This window comes from Choloepus didactylus, chromosome 22 (genome assembly GCF_015220235.1).
Source record: "Choloepus didactylus isolate mChoDid1 chromosome 22, mChoDid1.pri, whole genome shotgun sequence".
Taxonomy (NCBI): domain Eukaryota; kingdom Metazoa; phylum Chordata; class Mammalia; order Pilosa; family Megalonychidae; genus Choloepus; species Choloepus didactylus.
Genome location: NC_051328.1, coordinates 13157292 through 13174938, shown reverse-complemented (window position 1 = coordinate 13174938; position 17647 = coordinate 13157292). Strand labels below are relative to the sequence as shown.

At 40.2% G+C, this 17647-nt stretch overlaps 1 protein-coding gene across 1 annotated transcript in view; it reads left to right on the top strand.

Annotated features, from left to right (window-relative positions):
- Window positions 1-3928, top strand: part of CSNK2A2 (casein kinase 2 alpha 2) — a 42428-nt gene extending 38500 nt beyond the window's left edge. Inside the window, exon 12 of the mRNA XM_037815929.1 lies at window positions 635-3928. The gene's annotated coding sequence lies outside the window, so the exon portion shown is untranslated. The remainder of the gene's footprint in view (window positions 1-634) is intronic.
- Window positions 3929-17647: the final 13719 nt, after the last annotated feature.

The following is a 17647-nucleotide window of genomic DNA, read 5'->3' as shown; positions in this document are numbered from 1 at the left end:
TCTCTCAGTGCTGTAGTACCATCTGTCCAATAAGACATGGCTTCTAGAATTCTGCTGGCATCTCCATCCACTTCACTATCCTGGACATGGACAGAAAAGTGAGGTTTTCAGGCCATGCCAAAGAGCTGTTTCCAGGGGAGAGTGAAAAACATTTGAGCTCTCCTACTGCTTTGTCTTTTGATAACATTGGCCCTTGTTTTCTGATTCTTAGTCCCCAGACTTCCTTGAGTCTGTAGCCAGGTCTAATAGGGATCTACTCTCGGGCTGCTGAACTTGCAGCTTGACTTCACGGAATGGTCAAGAGACTTTGGCTCTTCTAATCTGGCACACTGAACTCCAGGAAAGAGGTGTAGGAGACTAGGTCTCTGTACACAGTGTCTGGAGCTCTTCCTTCATTAGAAGGATGTGCTAAAGACTGCCTCTATTATAGTGACCGGAAGAGGGTTCTATTTGAAATCTGAGATCATAAGAGAAAGTAAGTTCTCACTAGGTTTTCCACAAAGTGGGAAACTGAAGCTTACATACTGTTCCCAGCATTCTTCACGAGAAGGAAGTGACAGAAGTGGAGGCCTGTTCTTTCACTCCAAGTCAAATTGATTAATGCCATCTTTCCCCTCCTCCCATCTCTCCCCAGGTCTGTTGCAGTTCCTTCCACTTTTCCATAAGCAGAACAAGAACCAAAACAAACGTATGTAGAGAGATCACGTTTTGTGAGCAGACACGAAACGGTGGCAGGTTACGCCAGCATGAACTAGACCAACTGAAGGGCAGCCCGCTACCATATATCAAACCTCACTTCCGAATGTAAAAGGTTCCCACGCCTTTGGCATCCTGTTGACTTCCTCCTGACCCAGAGAGCATGGGAAATGTGAAGGGTATGCAAAATGGTTGTTGGTTACTGTTGCTCCCTGTGTCCCTTGATTGTCCAATGGCCGCCATTTCTCCAGCAAACCAAACTGACTAGCGGACCACAGACTCCACCGCTCAGGGGCTGGGCAATATGTGGCATGATGGGCAGTTCCATATAATAATTTTAAAAGTATATATTATTGAATAAAAGGTTTTAAAAGAAATGTATGGAGAGTGTTCAGTGTGGAAGGGGCCATTTTGACTGATAACCTGTGGCCACAGAGGACTTAGTGACCTAGAAGGGCATTTGTGCCAGGCTCAAGCCAGGGGAAGGCTAGTTCTAAGGATGCTTTCTACAAAAATGGGAACTGGTGAAAGGCATGGAGTGAGCTAATCCTGGGAATGGGGGCAAACCCCAGATACTGGAAGTAGAGAGAACCAGTGAGCCAGGAAAGCTGGGCTTTGCCTTATACACATTCCCACAGGCCAGCATCCTCTCCTGAGCCCAATTTCCAAAGTGGGGCAAGTCACCCAGCAGGTTAGGTGGTAGATAAATGTGACTTCTAATGAACTCAGATGTGTTAGCCTTTACTTTCCCTTTGATTGTATCTTCACATTTCATCCCATTTCCCAATTTTATTTCCATCCCCACCCCACCTCACACTCCCCCCAAAAAGCGTCTGATCTTGGAGGACAGTTGAGTCTGCTGTCCTGAGGTCCAGGTGGGGTCAGGGGTCTCAGATCTGAGGGCTGCTCTGGATCACATTCTGAAACTCCTGTGAACTGGAAGAAAATGTGAAAGGGTAAAATGGAGGCACCAGCTGTATTTGTTAAGTGAAAAACAAAACCAAAACTGCTTTACAAATCAGCCTTCCCGGCTCCTGTGGCCTCCCTTCTGAGAGCAGCGTTCCAGGGGAGGTGACAGCAGTGACGGCCTGATGGCTGCTCAGCCTTGTCTCCAGCCCTTGGCCTGGGGCCTCCCACTGCTGTAGAGAGCGGAAGCAATGGGCAGATTTGGACACCCAGGTGGCTGGATGGGGCACCAGCTAATTCTCCATAAAAACCGTTTGGGCTGCACAACATTCCTTCTCCTTTCTCTGCTGCTTGTCCAGAACAGGAGACTGACTGTGTGAACCAAAGTGTGGACACTCCAGTTTCAGGGGAAAGCAAAAGCGGCCCCTTTCAGGGCTGCCAGGACGTCCTGGTGTCCCCTGGACCAGCTTCTGTCATGTCTGAGCAGTTCCTCAGGTGTGGGTGCTTGAGCCTGTGTGTGCCCCCAGACACCAGTGAGTGAAGACCTGCAGGCCCATGGGCAGCCGGCTGCGTAGGCTGAAAGGATACCAAGGAAGTGGACTTGGTACTTTCCAGCTTCATTCCTAGCCTAGGTTTCTCAACCTGTCTCATGGGGCCTTTTCTAATTCAAGGCTCTGCAAGTTTCTTGTCTCTCAGATCTCTGTAAAGACATATAAATGCCTTGTTATAATAACCATATCTCTGAGCGATTTGTTGCCTTTAAATTCACCTGTGGACGAGGTGCGTCATGTGTGCATGTCTATCCATACACAGCATGTATCTGTTATCTCCGTGTTGACCAGTGGGCGGGTGAGGCTCTTTCCATGCTTAGAGGATCTTGTCGGAACAGGTGGAATGTTTATTGGCTTGGATATTCTTTAGATGTCATGTAAACTTAAATGCCAACTTCCTTCCTCAATCAAGGTTTTCTTTAACTTTTCGGTGTGAGTCTTACTTTCCAGAAACCTGTGACGTGTATCAGATAATCCTGGTTTTTGTGGCTGATAATTGGATGGGAGAGGGTTTGCTTATAGAAAGAAGGAAAAGGAGTTTTTGCTTAGGTTTTTTGTTGTGTTTGGTTTTGTTTTTACCTTGTAGAAGAGGACAAGGAACCTGCTAACCCTAGAACAGTCTAAAGTTCACCCGCAACATGTTGGGAAGTTCCCAGCACCAGTTCACTTCTTCCAATAGTCGTTTATGGGTCTTTTGGGTTGTTTAGAATAATACTTATTACATTTTCCTGATTGCCAAAGTAATATGAGCTTTTGGTAAAAATTTTCAAATGTCACATAAAAGTATAAAATGAAAGACACCCCCACCCCCACCACAACCTCAGACACAAATGCTGGACACAATCGCTTCCCTCCCTCGGAGGTAACCACTGTTAACATTTTGGTTTCCTATGCATATTTTTCAAGTATTCTGAACTGTATTTTTATAGAAATGTAATCAGACTGTACATTCTTTTCTGCAACTTGTGTTTTCGTTTGTATTTGGAAATTCTACTATGTTAGCGTGTCTGGATCTACCTCACCCCCTTGTCAGGGCTGCATGGTATTCCATTGTGTGACCTTGAAGCAATCCCTTATTGGTGGACTTTGGGTGGTTTCTAGTTTTTCAATATTAACAGCATTACTGCAATGAACAAAGTTTGCATGTACATTTTTGCACAGTATGTATGTCTGCAGGATAAAATGTTTTGAAAGAATTAACTGTGCCATATGATTTTTTCAGAAAGGGGATTGTTACAATTTAAAGAAAGCACTCTTCCATTCTCTTTGCTCACTGGTGTAGGCTAGAACTGCGGTGACTTTAGCTAGTCCTGGGATTCTTGCAGGGCTCCTCAGGCACTGAAGGTATGGTACCCATGTGAACTTGTTTGACACTTGGAAAAATAAAGTGTTGGCTCTAACATAAGAATATTGCAAAATAGAAATTAATAAATTTACTGAAATTTCTTTAAAATGTACAATCCTGTGAACTTCATTAATTGTCAAATTCAATGGTTGCTTTTAAAGATAATCTTCTCACAATAATTAGTGAGTAAATTAACAAATAATTCCAAAAGCAAATTCTGTAGTCATGTATATCACTGATTAACACTACAAATTCAAATAAATACTTGCATGAACTGGGACAAATGTATGACACTGGTATAAAGAGTTAATAATAGAGTGGTATGTGGAGGAAAACACCTATTGCAAGTTATGGACTATAGTTAACAGTAATACCTTAAAATTCTTTCATCAACAGTAATGGGTGTACCACACTAATACCAGGGGTTAATAATAGGGGAAGATAAGGGATATGGGGTGTTTGGGGTTTTCTTTTTTTGTAGTCTATCTGATAATTTTCTTTTTGGAGTAATGAAGATGATGTTAAAGTAGGTGTGATGATGATTGCACAAATAAGTGATGATACTGTGAGATACTGACTGTATAATTTGGATGGGATATATGAAAAATTATATCAATAAAATCTGAAAAAAAAGCAAATTCTAAAGATCCTTTCAAACAATTGATAGGAAAAAATTACTTTGAATATGAAAATGGGTGAATTTTAATATATTTGAAATGCTGTGATGAGGCCTTCAAAAGTAAGCATGCTTGAGGGTGGACAAACATTTTTCAATAGCCCTGGCCTGGGGGTCTGGGTGGCAGAACACTGTTCTACAGGCTGTTAAAATAGTGTGCATCTTAAATGCATTATGCTAAATAAAAGAAGCCAGACTCCAAAGGCTGATTCCATTTATATTGACATTCTAGAAAAGGCAAAACTATTAGGAATAGATAACAGATCCATAGCAGTCAGGGGTTAAGGGTGAGGGGAGGATTTGACTACAAAAAATAGTAAGAGGAAGCTGGGGCGGGCCGGTGAAGGAACTATTCAGTGTCCTAAATGTGGTTATGTGACTGAGTGCCTTTGTCAAAACTCAGAATTGTACACCAAAAAGTGTAAATTTTACTGTATGTAAATTTAAAAATAAAATTTTAAAAATAATGTGCAGGGGCCCAACAGAGTCCCATTTGGATTTCACTCTCAGATTAGCAGGAACCTCATCTGCCCCTCACTAACTTTTTTACCGATTTGGCCAGAGCTGATGCTCTTCTTCAGCTACAGCTCCATGGGCCAGCTGAGTGCCCCACTCTTCCATCTCTGTTCCAAACTAAGGTGTGGTTCTCCAGGCTTAGCCTTCACCTCCTTGTTGTCCCTCCCCATCCTCATCGCAAGGAGAGGGAGTGGGATAAACTTGGCCTCCTGGTGTGTGGCAAGTTCCTCCTGTCTCTCCGAGGCCAGGTGCTCTGTGTTTCCGTGTTTGGGAAAAGACACTGTCCACTGGTTTTTAGCAGCTGCAGTGGGGTTCCGTGCACTGAAAGGGATGTTTACAATTATACAGTTAATGGTGTTTTAAATAATATCTTACTTTTTAAAGTTGAACGTTTTTAAATAAATCTGTCTTGTGTCTTTAAGATCAGTTTGCAAATTTTATAGTTAGAAACTAGTTGGTTTTGCATCTAAATATGAACACTTACTTTTGCTTAATCTTTGATTGATGTTCAAATAATGCAAAACAATGGATTAGACCATAAATGTGGCTTACTCAATCACGTTTCCTTAGATCTTTCAAATTCAAGTACATATTTAATGCTGTATTTACACAAACACTTCCAATACCTAATAAGCAAGACCTAAAATCTGATGAAATCTTCCTAAGCATTCAAATCCTACTTACAAATCTAAGTCTAAACTCGTAGATTTAATAAATTAACATCTTTTAAATATTCATTGTTTAAAAAAATTATCTTGGGCATTTTTAAAGTTAAAATTACAAGTCTAATTTCAAATTCCTTTAAGCATTTCAAATTAAATTCAGAGTATCAGATCATCTAACATATTAGGTTATCTTCATATTCCAAATATCTAAATGAAAATATGATAATATAAATATAAATTTATTCTTCAATTTGACACAGATTATTGGTACCATAGGTATGATTTACTTTCCACAATCTCCACTATGTTTTGACACTTACCCTACCAAGGTGACTGTTGGGGATTTGCAAATGGGACCTTTTAACGATGTTATTAGTTAACATGTGCCCAAACTGAATCAGGGTGGGTCTTAATCCATCTGACTGGAGACCTTATAAAGAGGAAATTCAGACACAGTCTGTAGAAGCCAGAAGTCAGAAGAAGCCAGAGAGAAGAGAGATCACCATGAGACAGAGGACTGCCATCACCAGAACACTACCTGGTGGTAGTCTGCAGGACTGAACCCCAGGACACTTGTCTGGCTCTCCATCCCAGAACTTGCCTTTCCTGCAGAAGCAGCTTGCAGACCGCTGCTTCTGTGTTGTAGGAAACAATCAAATCATAGCAGTCTGGTACAAAGGATTACCAGCTTTTAAGACATACAATAGAGTGCCTGGGACAGGGAAGACTATTTCATAGAAAGAAGAGGGACATTTGGATCCCTGTAATGGGGGAAATTCCTAAGGCCATAAATAAGCACATGCCCAGGACAAGATATATGCTCAGAAAAGTCCAGAGAGTACCTTGTGCTTTTGCCTTGGCTATTCTTAGGTTCACTGGAAGGAGAGCTAACCTCTGAAGGAGAGCACCAGTCAATACAGAGCCAATCTGCAAAGATTATAAAAGGTGTTTTTTTGGCATTTGTTTGTTTTTATTAGTTCCTGGCATTCAAGGAAATCTCTGTTATGTCACTAGCTGGGTAAAAGCTTAAGAAACAGGCACCTCAGGAACTAAATTCCAGAGTTAACACATTAAAATATACAGTGTACAACAAAAGATTATAAGACAAACAAATAGGAAATAGTGGTCCAGCTAAAAAAAAAAAAAAAGATAAAACATCAGAAACCAATCAATCAGTGAAGAAGATAAGAATTTGGACATACTGGACAAACACTTTTTTTAAAAAGGTCTTAAATATGTTCAAAGAGCTAAAGGAAAACATGGATAAAAAACTAAAGGATATCAGGAAAACAAATGAACAAAATGAGAGTTGGAATAAAGAGAAATTATAAAAAGGAATAAAACAAATACTGGCATTGAAGACCACAGTAACTGAAATTAAAAATTCCCTGGAGGAGCAGACGCCAGCTGCCTTCCTAGCTAGCAGAGGTTTTCCGGACGCCATTGGCCATCCTCCGGTGAAGGTACCCGATTGCTGAGGTGTTACGTTGGATGCTTTGTGGCCTTAAGACTGTAACTGTGTAGCGAAATAAACCCCCGTTTTATAAAAGCCTAAAAAAAAAAAAAAAAAAAAATTCCCTGGAGGGGTTCAACAGCTGATGGGAGCTGGCAGAAGAAAGTATCAGTAAACTTGAAGGTAAGAAAATTGAAAGTATTCAGACTGAGGAGCAGAAAGGAAAAAGAATGAAAATTAAAAATGAACAGACCCTAAGAGATCAATGGGACACCATCAAAGCATACCAGTATAAGCATTATGGAGTCCCAAAGGAGAAGAAAGAGATAAAGGGGCAGAAGGAATATACAAAGAAATAATGGTGTAAAACTACCCAAATTAAATGAAAGACATGAATATATTGTACATCCAGAAGCCAAACAAACCCCAGACAGAATAAATTTGAAGCGATCCATGCCCAGACACATTAAAATCAAAGTTTTAAATGCCAAAGACAGAGAATCCTGAAAGCTGCAAGGGAGAAACAATGCATCATGTAAAAGGGAACCTCAATAAGATTAAGAGCTGATTTCTCATCAGAAACCAGGGAGGCAAGAAGGCAGTGGGATGACATATTTAAAGTGCTGTGCTGGTTTGAGTCTACTATGTCCCCTACAAAAGCCATGGTCTTTAACGAAATCTTGTGGCGGCAGACTTATTAGTCTTTTGATTAGAGTGGGACCTGTTGATTAGATTGTTTCCATGGAGATGTGACCCACCCAACTGTAGGTGAGACCCTTAGATTAGATCATTTCCATGGACGTGTGGCCCCACCCATTCTGTGTGGGTCTTAATTAGATCACTGGAGTCTTTTAAGAGAGCTCATGAAGAGAAGGAGTTCAGAGAAGCTGAGAGAGACATTTTGGAAAGAAGCTAAGATATGTAATCCAGAGTTTGGCCCCAGGAGAAGCTAAGAGAGCTGACACAGACCCAGACACTTGGAGATGCAGATATAAAAACATTTGGAGATGCTAAGCTAAGAGAAAAAGCCCAAAGTTGGCGCCAGAAGCTAAGTGAGAACCCATAGATGCTTAAAGAGAAGGCCACTGGAATCAAAAGTTGAAAGCAATGCAATCTGGAAGCAAAGGACCAGCAAATGCAAGCCACATGTCTTCCCAGCTGACAGAGGTGTTCTGGATGACATTGGCCTTTCTTCAATGAAGGTATTCTCTTGTTGATGCCTTAGTTTGGACATTTTTATGGCCTTAGAACTGTAAATTTGTAACCTAATAAATTCTCTTTATAAAAGCCAATCCATTTCTGGTATTTTGCATAATGGCAGCTTTAGCAAACCAGAACAAGTGCTGATAGAAAATAATTGCAAACCAAGAATTTTATATCTGAAGCAACTGTCCTAAAAAATGAGGGAAAGATGAAGACATTCCAAGATAAGCAAAATCTGAGGGAGTTTGTCACTACTAGTCCTGCCTTACTAGCAATGCTAAAGGGAGTTCTTCAGGTTGAAAGGAAGACACTGAACGGTAGAGTGAAGCAGCATAAAGAAATAAAGGTTTACGGTAACTACATGGGTAATTATAAATAAAAGTACTAGTGTATTTTGAATTTGTAACTTCACTTTTTACTTTTTAAATGCAAATACATAAAAGGTAATGATAGACTTGGGCGGAGGCGGGGCAAGATGGCAGACTGGTGAGCTGTATGTTTTAGTTACTCCTCCAGGAAAGTAGGTAGAAAGCCAGGAACTGCGTGGACTGGACACCACAGAGCAATCTGACTTTGGGCATACTTCATACAACACTCATGAAAACGTGGAACTGCTGAGATCAGCGAAATCTGTAAGTTTTTGTGGCCAGGGGACCCGCGCCCCTCCCTGCCAGGCTCAGTCCTGTGGGAGGAGGGGCTGTCAGCTCCGGGAAGGAGAAGGGAGAACTGCAGTGGCAGCCCTTATCGGAAACTCATTCTGCTGATCCAAACTCCAACCATAGATAGACTAAGACCAGACACCAGAGAATCTGAGAGCAGCCAGCCCAGCAGAGAGGAGACAGGCATAGAAAAAAAACAATACGAAAAACTCCAAAATAAAAGCGGAGGATTTTTGGAGTTCTGGTGAACATAGAAAGGGGAAGGGCAGAGCTCAGGCCCGAGCTCAGGCCCTGAGGCGCATATGCAAATCCCGAAGAAAAGCTGATCTCTCAGCCCTGTGGAGCTTTCCTTAATGGCCCTGGTTGCTTTGTCTCTTAGCATTTCAATAACCCATTAGATCTCTAGGGAGGGCCCTTTTTTTTTTTTTTTTTTTAATCCTTTTTTCTTTTTCTAAAACAATTACTCTAAGAAGCCCAATACAGAAAGCTTCAAAGACTTGCAATTTGGGCAGGTCAAGTCAAGAGCAGAACTAGGAGAGCTCTGAGACAAAACGCAATAATCCAGTGGCTGAGAAAATTCACTAAACAACACAACTTCCCAAGAAAAGGGGGGTGTCCGCTCACAGCCATCATCCTGGTGGACAGGAAACACTCCCGCCCATCGCCAGCCCCATAGCCCAGAACTTCCCCAGACAACCCAGTGTGACGGAAGTGCTTCAAATAACAGGCACACACCACAAAACTGGGCGTGGACATTAGCCTTCCCTGCAACCTCAGCTGATTGTCCCAGAGTTGGGAAGGTAGAGCAGTGTGAATTAACAAAGCCCCATTCAGCCATCATTTCAGCAGACTGGGAGCCTCCCTACACAGCCCAGCAGCCCAGAACTGCCCTGGGGGGACGGCACTCACCTGTGACATAGCACAGTCATCCCTCAACAGAGGACCCGGGGTGCACGGCCTGGAAGAGGGGCCCGCTTGCAAGTCTTAGGAGCCACACGCCAATACCAAGGACTTGTGGGTCAGTGGCAGAGACAAACTGTGGCAGGACTGAACTGAAGGATTAGACTATTGCAGCAGCTTTAAAACTCTAGGATCACCAGGGATATTTGATTGTTAGAGCCACCCCCCCCCCCTCCCTGACTGCCCAGAAACACGCCCCATACACAGGGCAGGCAACACCAACTACACACGCAAGCTTGGTACACCAATTGGACCCCACAAGACTCACTCCCCCACTCGCCAAAAAGGCTAAGCAGGGGAGAACTGGCTTGTGGAGAACAGGTGGCTCGTGGACGGCACCAGCTGGTTAGTTAGAGAAAGTGTACTCCACGAAGCTGTAGATCTGATAAATTAGAGATAAGGACTTCAATTGGTCTACAAATCCTAAAAGAACCCTATCAAGTTCAGCAAATGCCACGAGGCCAAAAACAACAGAAAATTATAAAGCATATGAAAAAACCAGACGATATGGATAACCCAAGCCCAAGCACCCAAATCAAAAGATCAGAAGAGACACAGCACCTAGAGCAGCTACTCAAAGAACTAAAGATGAACAACGAGACCATAGTACAGGAGACAAAGGAAATCAAGAGGACCCTAGAAGAGCATAAAGAAGACATTGCAAGACTAAATAAAAAAATGGATGATCTTATGGAAATTAAAGAAACTGTTGACCAAATTAAAAAGATTCTGGACACTCATAGTACAAGACTAGAGGAAGTTGAACAACGAATCAGTGACCTCGAAGATGACAGAATGGAAAATGAAAGCATAAAAGAAAGAATGGGGAAAAAAATTGAAAAAATCGAAATGGACCTCAGGGATATGATACATAATATGAAACGTCCGAATATAAGACTCATTGGTGTCCCAGAAGGGGAAGAAAAGGGTAAAGGTCTAGGAAGAGTATTCAAAGAAATTGTTGGGGAAAACTTCCCAAATCTTCTAAACAACATAAATACACAAATCATAAATGCTCAGCTAACCCCAAATAGAATAAATCCAAATAAACCCACTCCGAGACATATACTGATCACACTGTCAAACACAGAAGAGAAGGAGCAAGTTCTGAAAGCAGCAAGAGAAAAGCAATTCACCACATACAAAGGAAACAGCATAAGACTAAGTAGTGACTACTCAGCAGCCACCATGGAGGCGAGAAGGCAGTGGCACGATATATTTAAAATTCTGAGTGAGAAAAATTTCCAGCCAAGAATACTTTATCCAGCAAAGCTCTCCTTCAAATTTGAGGGAGAGCTTAAATTTTTCATAGACAAACTAATGCTGAGAGAATTTGCTAACAAGAGACCTGCCCTATTGGAGATACTAAAGGGAGCCCTACAGACAGAGAAACAAAGAAAGAACAGAGAGACTTGGAGAAAGGTTCAGTACTAAAGAGATTCAGTATGGGTACAATAAAGGATATTAATAGACAGAGGGGAAAAATATGACAAACATAAACCAAAGGATAAGATGGCTGATTCAAGAAATGCCTTCACGGTTATAACGTTGAATGTAAATGGATTAAACTCCCCAATTAAAAGATATAGATTCGCAGAATGGATCAAAAAAAATGAACCATCAATATGTTGCATACAAGAGACTCATCTTAGACACAGGGACACAAAGAAACTGAAAGTGAAAGGATGGAAAAAAATATTTCATGCAAGCTACAGCCAAAAGAAAGCAGGTGTAGCAATATTAATCTCAGATAAAATAGACTTCAAATGCAGGGATGTTTTGATAGACAAAGAAGGCCACTACGTACTAATAAAAGGGGCAATTCAGCAAGAAGAAATAACAATCGTAAATGTCTATGCATCCAATCAAGGTGCCACAAAATACATGAGAGAAACACTGGCAAAACTAAAGGAAGCAATTGATGTTTCCACAATAATTGTGGGAGACTTCAACACATCACTCTCTCCTATAGATAGATCAACCAGACAGAAGACCAATAAGGAAATTGAAAACCTAAACAATCTGATAAATGAATTAGATTTAACAGACATATACAGGACATTACATCCCAAATCACCAGGATACACATACTTTTCTAGTGCTCACGGAACTTTCTCCAGAATAGATCATATGCTGGGACATAAAACAAGCCTCAATAAATTTAAAAAGATTGAAATTATTCAAAGCACATTCTCTGACCACAATGGAATACAATTAGAAGTCAATAACCATCAGAGACTTAGAAAATTCACAAATACCTGGAGGTTAAACAACACACTCCTAAACAATCAGTGGGTTAAAGAAGAAATAGCAAGAGAAATTGCTAAATATATAGAGACGAATGAAAATGAGAACACAACATACCAAAACCTATGGGATGCAGCAAAAGCAGTGCTAAGGGGGAAATTTATAGCACTAAACGCATATATTAAAAAGGAAGAAAGAGCCAAAATCAAAGAACTAATGGATCAACTGAAGAAGCTAGAAAATGAACAGCAAACCAATCCTAAACCAAGTACAAGAAAAGAAATCACAAGGATTAAAGCAGAAATAAATGACATAGAGAACAAAAAAACAACAGAGAGGATAAATATCACCAAAAGTTGGTTCTTTGAGAAGATCAACAAGATTGACAAGCCCCTCGCTAGACTGACAAAATCAAAAAGAGAGAAGACCCATATAAACAAAATAATGAATGAAAAAGGTGACATAACTGCAGATCCTGAAGAAATTAAAAAAAATTATAAGAGGATACTATGAACAACTGTATGGCAACAAACTGGATAATGTAGAGGAAATGGACAATTTCCTGGAAACATATGAACAACCTAGACTGACCAGAGAAGAAATAGAAGACCTCAACCAACCCATCACAAGCAAAGAGATCCAATCAGTCATCAAAAATCTTCCCACAAATAAATGCCCAGGGCCAGATGGCTTCACAGGGGAATTCTACCAAACTTTCCAGAAAGAACTGACACCAATCTTACTCAAACTCTTTCAAAACATTGAAGAAAATGGAACACTACCTAACTCATTCTATGAAGCTAACATCAATCTAATACCAAAACCAGGCAAAGATGCTACAAAAAAGGAAAACTACCGGCCAATCTCCCTAATGAATATAGATGCAAAAATCCTCAACAAAATACTTGCAAATCGAATCCAAAGACACATTAAAAAAATCATACACCATGACCAAGTGGGGTTCATTCCAGGCATGCAAGGATGGTTCAACATAAGAAAAACAATCAATGTATTACAACACATTAACAAGTCAAAAGGGAAAAATCAATTGATCATCTCAATAGATGCTGAAAAAGCATTTGACAAAATCCAACATCCGTTTTTGATAAAAACACTTCAAAAGATAGGAATTGAAGGAAACTTCCTCAGCATGATAAAGAGCATATATGAAAAACCCACAGCCAGCATAGTACTCAATGGTGAGAGACTGAAAGCCTTCCCTCTAAGATCAGGAACAAGACAAGGATGCCCGCTGTCACCACTGTTATTCAACATTGTGCTGGAAGTGTTAGCCAGGGCAATCTGGCAAGACAAAGAAATAAAAGGCATCCAAATTGGAAAAGAAGAAGTAAAACTGTCATTGTTTGCAGATGATATGATCTTATATCTAGAAAACCCTGAGAAATCGACGATACAGCTACTAGAGCTAATAAACAAATTTAGCAAAGTAGCGGGATACAAGGTTAATGCACATGAGTCAGTAATGTTTCTATAGGCTAGAAATGAACAAACTGAAGAGACACTCAAGAAAAAGATACCATTTTCAATAGCAACTAAAAAAATCAAGTACCTAGGAATAAACTTAACCAAAGAGGTAAAAGACCTATACAAAGAAAACTACATAACTCTACTAAAAGAAATAGAAGGGGACCTTAAAAGATGGAAAAATATTCCATGTTCATGGATAGGAAGGCTAAATGTCATTAAGATGTCAATTCTACCCAAACTCATCTACAGATTCAATGCAATCCCAATCAAAATTCCAACAACCTACTTTGCAGACTTGGAAAAGCTAGTTATCAAATTTATTTGGAAAGGGAAGATGCCTTGAATTGCTAAAGACACTCTAAAAAAGAAAAACGAAGTGGAAGGATTTACACTCCCTGACTTTGAAGCTTATTATAAAGCCACAGTTGCCAAAACAGCATGGTACTGGCACAAAGATAGACATATAGATCAATGGAATCGAATTGAGAATTCGGAGATAGACCCTCAGATCTATGGCCGACTGATCTTTGATAAGGCCCCCAAAGTCACTGAACTGAGTCATAATGGTCTTTTCAACAAATGGGGCTGGGAGAGTTGGATATCCATATCCAAAAGAATGAAAGAGGACCCCTACCTCACCCCCTACACAAAAATTAACTCAAAATGGGCCAAAGATCTCAATATAAAAGAAAGTACCATAAAACTCCTAGAAGATAATGTAGGAAAACATCTTCAAGACCTTGTATTAGGCGGCCACTTCCTAGACTTTACACCCAAAGCACAAGCAATAAAAGAGAAAATAGATAAATGGGAACTCCTCAAGCTTAGAAGTTTCTGCACCTCAAAGGAATTTCTCAAAAGGTAAAGAGGCAGCCAACTCAATGGGAAAAAATTTTTGGAAACCATGTATCTGACAAAAGACTGATATCTTGCATATATAAAGAAATCCTACAACTCAATGACAATAGTACAGTCGGCCCAATTATAAAATGGGCAAAAGATATGAAAAGACAGTTCTCTGAAGAGGAAATTCAAATGGCCAAGAAACACATGAAAAAATGTTCAGCTTCACTAGCTATTAGAGAGATGCAAATTAAGACCACAATGAGATACCATCTAACACCGGTTAGAATGGCTGCCATTAAACAAACAGGAAACTACAAATGCTGGAGGGGATGTGGAGAAATTGGAACTCTTATTCATTGTTGGTGGGACTGTATAATGGTTCAGCCACTCTGGAAGTCAGTCTGGCAGTTCCTTAGAAAACTAGATATAGAGCTACCATTCGATCCAGCGATTGCACTTCTCGGTATATACCCGGAAGATCGGAAAGCAGTGACACGAACAGATATCTGCACGCCAATGTTCATAGCAGCATTATTCACAATTGCCAAGAGATGGAAACAACCCAAATGTCCTTCAACAGATGAGTGGATAAATAAAATGTGGTATATACACACGATGGAATACTACGTGGCAGTAAGAAGGAACGATCTCGTGAAACATATGACAACATGGATGAACCTTGAGGACATAATGCTGAGCGAAATAAGCCAGGCACAAAAAGAGAAATATTATATGCTACCACTATTGTGAACTTTGAAAAATGTAAAACAAATGGTTTATAATGTAGAATGTAGGGGAACTAGCAATAGAGAGCAATTAAGGAAGGGGGAACAATAATCCAAGAAGAACAGATAAGCTATTTAACGTTCTGGGGATGCCCAGGAATGACTATGGTCTGTTAATTTCTGATGGATATAGTAGGAACAAGTTCACAGAAATGTTGCTATATTAGGTAACTTTCTTGGGGTAAAGTAGGAACATGTTGGAAGTTAAACACTTATCTTAGGTTAGTTGTCTTTTTCTTACTCCCTTGTTATGGTCTCTTTGAAATGTTCTTTTATTGTATGTTTGTTTTCTTTTTAACTTTTTTTTCATACAGTTGATTTAAAAAAGAAGGGAAAGTTAAAAAAAAAAAAAAGAAAAACAAGGAAAAAAAAAAAAGATGTAGTGCCCCCTTGAGGAGCCTGTGGAGAATGCAGGGGTATTCGCCTACCCCACCTCCATGGTTGCTAACATGACCACAGACATAGGGGACTGGTGGTTTGATGGGTTGAGCCCTCTACCACAGGTTTTACCCTTGGGAAGACGGTTGCTGCAAAGGAGAGGCTAGGCCTCCCTATGGTTGTGCCTAAGAGCCTCCTCCCGAATGCCTCTTTGTTGCTCAGATGTGGCCCTGTCTCTCTAGCTAAGCCAACTTGAAAGGTGAAATCACTGCCCTCCCCCCTACGTGGGATCAGACACCCAGGGGATTGACTCTCCCTGGCAACGTGGAATATGACTCCCGGGGAGGAATGTAGACCTGGCATCGTGGGACGGAGAACATCTTCTTGACCAAAAGGGGGATGTGAAAGGAAATGAAATAAGCTTCAGTGGCAGAGAGATTCCAAAAGGAGCCGAGAGGTCACTCTGGTGGGCACTCTTATGCACACTTTAGACAACCCTTTTTAGGTTCTAAAGAATTGGGGTAGCTGGTGGTGGATACCTGAAACTATCAAACTACAACCCAGAACCCATGAATCTCGAAGACAGTTGTATAAAAATGTAGCTTATGAGGGGTGACAATGGGATTGGGAAAGCCATAAGGACCACACTCCACTTTGTCTAGTTTATGGATGGATGAGTAGAAAAATAGGGGAAGGAAACAAACAGACAAAGGTACCCAGTGTTCTTTTTTACTTCAATTGCTCTTTTTCACTCTAACTATTATTCTTGTTATTTTTGTGTGTGTGCTAATGAAGGTGTCAGGGATTGATTTGGGTGATGAATGTACCACTATGTAATGGTACTGTAAACAATCGAAAGTACGATTTGTTTTGTATGACTGCGTGGTATGTGAATATATCTCAATAAAATGAATATAAAAAAAAAAGGTAATGATAAACCTATGGTGTTGGAACACAATGTATAAAGATGTAATTTGTGACAAGTACAACATAAAGGTAGGGGGCAGAGGGCTAGGAACATAGTTTGTGTATGCTACTGAAGTTCAGATTGTGTATGTTATTAAAAGAGATTGTTATAGACTTGGGATGTTAAATTTAAGGCTCTTAGTAACTACAAAGAAAATACACCGTGTGCCAGTTTGGATATATTACGTCCCCCAGAAAAAGCCATGATCTTTTGATCCAATCCCGTGGGATATTGGGATTAGGTTGTTTCCATGGAGATGTGACCCACCCAACTGTGAGTGACACCTTTGATTAGGCTGTGACCTCTGATTGAATGTTTCCATGGAGGTGTGGCCCTGCCCATTCAGCATGAGCCTTGATTAGTTCCCTGGTGTCTTATAAAAGCTCACAAATAGAAGGACCTCAGAGCTGCAGCTTAGAGACACATTTTGGAGATGGCCATTGAAAGCAGACTTTTGCTGACATTTTGGACAATGCCATTTTGAAATGCAACCTGGGAGCAAGCAGACGCCAGCTCTGTGCCTTCCCAGCTAACAGAGGTTTTCCAGACTCCATCGGCCATTCTTCAGTGGAGGTATCCTATTGTTGATGCTGTGGCTTGGACACTTTTATGGCCTTAAGACTGTAACTTTGTAACAAATAAACCCCCTTTATAAAAGCCAATCCATTTCTGGTATTTTTCATAATGGCAGCATTAGCAAACTGGAACAATACCCAAAAGGAAACGAGAAGGGATTAAAAATGGCTCTCTACAAAAGATCAACTAAATACAAAAGTAGGCATAATGGAAAAATTGAGGGACAGAAAAGGTATGACTTACAAAAAACAAATAGTACAGGAGTAGGAAAGAGTCCTGCATTATCACTAGTTACTTTAAATGAAAATGGATTAATCTCTCTAGTCAAAATTCAGGCATTGGCAGAATGGATAAAAAAGCATGACCCAAATATATGCTATTTATAAGCGATTCACCTTAAATTCAAAGACACAAGTAAGTTGAAAGTGAAAGGATGGTCTAAAAATTTTTTTAATGATTAAGTAAAAATAAAAAGTTTAAAGGATGGGAAAAAAATATTCCATGCAAATAAAAACTAAAAGAAAGCTTTACTAATATCAAATAAAATATTCTTTGTCAAAAGCTATTACAAGGGATAAAGGACACTATTATTTATAAAGTATCAATTTATCAAGAAAGTGTGACAAATATATGTGTACCTAACAAAGGAGCCCCAAAATATATGAGGAATTAATGACAGATTTGAAGGTAGGAATAGATGGTTCTATGTTAATTTTTTTATATATTTCAC